Source organism: Bidens hawaiensis, unplaced genomic scaffold (genome assembly GCF_021521415.1).
Source record: "Bidens hawaiensis isolate Kalapana, Puna unplaced genomic scaffold, B.hawaiensis_p1.1 tig00062105_1, whole genome shotgun sequence".
Lineage (NCBI taxonomy): Eukaryota > Viridiplantae > Streptophyta > Magnoliopsida > Asterales > Asteraceae > Bidens > Bidens hawaiensis.
Window position 1 is genome coordinate 66,266 of NW_027501138.1, and position 4,209 is coordinate 70,474.

Here is a 4,209-nt window from a genome sequence, read left to right on the forward strand (position 1 = left end):
ATCTTTCAATAGTGTCATAATTTCTGAATCTTACGAAGAACTTTGACCTTGAGCCGCCCCTTGACTTTGCTGACCTTGCTGATTACTCTTCTGATAACTCTTGTTTTAACCCCTGACTCTCTTTGATTATACTCGCTTTGACCATTACTCCTCTCGTTCCCGTATTGACGCTGATTTGACTGGTAACTTGCTTTTTGGGAACTACCTTGAAAGTTTGGGTTTTGTTGTGTGTTCGGGCTTCCATAACTGAAGTTGGGATGGTTTCGAAGGCCCGGGTGGTATGTGTTTGAATTCATGTTACCTTGAAATTTTGGGTTTTGTTGTACCTTTTCTCCCCTTGAACAAAGTTGACCTCCTCTTCTTCCTCTTCTTCATCTTCCATCACAACCCCACAATTTGCCACAACATGGCCTATTTCTCCACAACTTTCACAAACTAGATACACTTTTCCTGACTTTCCTTTCTCTTTCGTACCAACCCCCATCAACTGATCTAATTTCCTTTCTAACTAAGCCATACGATCATCCGACTCTCCACTATCCACGGCTTTCAAAACGGCCCTTTTTATCATGTGGTTCGACTGAGCTTTTCTCTTTGAGTTCGTTGCATATCGCTCTAAATGTTGTCAATCTTCGTTCGCATCATTAGTCAAAAACGACCCATTTGTGGTCATTTGAAGATCGCGCACATCATCGCTTGATAACCTGTCATGAAATGCCTTGATCAAATCCCATAATGCTATCCCATGATGAAAACAGGTTCTTAGTAATCTCTTGAATCTTGTGAAGGCTTCATGGAATGCTTCGCCCGTTCCTTGCTGAAAATTTCTGATGGAAGTTCGGGCCTTGTACGTTCTTTGTGGTGTGTAATACTAGTGTAAAAACTACTGAGATAAATCCTGCCACATATAAATACTTGCTGACGGTAGAGATAGGAACCACTGCTTTGCTGTATCCTTCAGGCTGAACTGAAATACAACTAATTTGACTTCATCAGTAGTAAACCCTTAACTTGAGATGGTGGCACAAATAGCATTAAAATCACTCAAGTAAAGGTATGGCTCCTCCGTCTCCTTCCCATGAAAGGTAGGCATCCCGTTCAGGTTGATTTCTCTTACTGAAAACGTTCTTCCTTCCCTAACCGAGATAACAATGGGAAGGGGGTCCATGGCCACTTATGGAATGAAGTGGCTTTGAACTCCTCAAACAAGTGGTGGAAGAAATGCCCTGGGTATCCCATCATCAAACTTGCACTCGGGAAATTGCGGCTCGGGAATCTCTTGCCTTCTTTGGTCTCGAAAATTTCTCGGTTCTTGAACTGGTTTGGGTGTTCGGTTTCGGTAGGGTTGTTGTTTTTGTCTTCTATAATATAGACCCCTTTACCATCTTCCATCTCTTTCTCATCCTCGAACTCTTCAAAATCATCGAACAACCTCCACCGATTAGCTACTCTTTCATACTCAAACTCGACCCAGTTGTTTGGCAGTTCAGACCTTATGGAACAATCATCTCTCATGTGGTACTGTCTTTGAGCTCTTCGGTGTCGGTTTTGGTTAATGTGTTGGTTTAGTGGTGGTAAGTCATTGAGTGGAGGGTTTTGTGGAATGTGTTGTGGACCGGGCTGTTCTTGATTAGGAGGTGGGCCTTGTTTTCAGGTTGAAACGCCGGTGGGATTGGGTAATTCTCCTGATGGTTCATGTTTTCTTCTTTTGGCCTTGAGGGATCACCGTTTCTTTGATTTGCTCGGTTTCTTCTCACGGCTTTCTCAATCTCCGAATCAAATTGCAACGCCTCCTTGCCTCGGGAAAGTCTCGTATCCATCAACATAAAGATTTAACTTCACACACGAAGCAAGCACACCCCAAGTAAAATCAACGAAGAAAAGAAATAAACTAAAATTTAAAACTAAATTGCGCTAATTTAAACTAAACTAAACTAGCACTAAGCACGTTGAGTCCTCGGCAACTGCGCCATTTTCACGTAGGCTGTTGCGGTCTACTCAAACAATTAATTTTAAATACTTAAATAACTATAACAATTACGGGTAAGTAAGGTCGTCTCCATAGGGACTCAAGGAAAGTGCAAGTTTAATATTTTATAATTTTTAACTAAATTAACTAAGGCGGACAAACGATGTCAACGGTGTTTTGAACATATTAATTAAACTAAAATGATTACTTTTAAGAATTTGTAAATATTAATGAAAGGTATTCATTCTAGGTTCGGGTAATGTGACATTCAACTTAATCACAAATTAAACTGACTTGATTGCACAGTATTTACTAGAACTATTAGTTTGATTATGATGACAAACGATAGTTTAACCGGATTGTTGACATAACTGAACTTAGTCCATCCAATTACCAATTTATGTTATGAAAACCAATTAAATTGCAATAACTTATGATTACTAGTTCAATGACACAAGTGCCTAACCCTAAGTGTTGATGAACACAACCAACCAAGTAATGCGACAGTTAATAATCAATAACATAAACTGTTTAAACAATCAAAGCAATAATCAAGCAAGATCAAATCATAAACTAAATCAAACTCTTAATCCTTAAGCATAATGAATCTGATCAGAAGTTAAAGTACACAAACCCTAGCTTAGAATGAACATGGGAACTTAGCCGAGCATCAACATATCGCATAAAATACTTATCTTGATCAACATACGATCAAAGGTTGAACCAGAAGCTTCGGGATAGTTGAATGTCGTCCTTGGAAACCTCTTCTGCCTCTGGAAGTTGTAATATGACGAATGATGGGGTTAATGGGTTTATATAGTGATTACCCGAAATTTTTTTGATTTAAGTCTGTTAGCGTCGCGCGAAGCCTTCATGGGCCTAGTCTTCGCATAGAGCCAAAGACAAAATAATCGGGACCAAAAATCTAAACTACGCGAAGTTTCTGCCTCAATCCTTCGTGTCGCGCGAAGGCCAAAATCACAGCAAATTTCTTTTTCTTCTCTTGTAATATCCGGCCCCTCGCACCACCAATATTGTCCGCTTTGCTCACGAAGAGCTCACAGATTTGTTTTTGGTTGCCTAGGTGGAGACTTTCCATGAGGTCACCCATCCTGCTACTACTCCCACACGAGCACGCTTAACTGTGGACCTCTCTTCTCGTCCACTACCATTAAGCCCAAAACACATTGGACATTTACTTATGAACCAAGGATCTCTACTATCCACGGCCAATGTGGGATTTGCCTAGGGTGTTACTAACACCCCCCCTTGGACTCATCGTCCTAGATGAGGTTTGCCCCACCATCGAATATAGGATGTGGGATTCGCATAAGGTGTACCTCACGACACCCCCGAGACTCACCGTCTATGATGAGGTTTGCCCCACCATCCTGAACGGCACAGTAGTGGTCTGATACCACTTGTAATATCCGGCCCCTCGCACCACTAATATTGTCCGATTTGCCCATGAAGAGCTCCCGGATTTATTTTTGGTTGCCTTGGTGGAGACTTCCCAGGAGGTTACCCAACCTGATACTACTTTCACCTGAGCACGCTTAACTATGGAACCCTCCTCTCGTCCACTACCATCAAGCCCAAAACCCATTGTTGATTTAAGATGTGGGACATTTACTTATGAACAAAGGATCTTTCCTATCCAGGGCCGGGCCGGTTGTGCCAGGTCTCGTGAGGACGCTGGACTCCTAAGGGGGGGTGGATTGAGACATTCCACATCAGTTGGGGAGGAGAACTAAGCCTTCTTTATAAGAAGGTGAATACCTTCCCCATCATAACGCGTTTTCTTGTAATATCCGGCCCCTCGCACCACCAATATTGTCCGCTTAGCCCATGAAGAGCTCGCGGATTTGTTTTTAGTTGCCCAGGTGGAGACTTCCCCGAAGGTCACCCATCATGCTTCTACTCCCACTTAATCACCCTTAACTGTGGAGCTCTCCTCTCGTCAATTACCATTAAGCATAAAACGCGTTGGTGATTTAAGAGGCGCGGCATTTACTTTTGAACCAAGGATCTCTCCGGTCCACGGCCAATGTGGTATTTCCCTAGCGTGTTACAACCCCCCCCCCCTTTGGACCCATCGTCCTCGATGAGGTTTGCCCCACCACAAATCCAAGAAGTGGGATTCGCCTAAGGTGTACCTCGCGACACCCTCGGGGACTCACCATCTCTGATGAGGTTCGCCCCACCATCCCGAATGGCACAGGAGTGGTTCTGATACCACT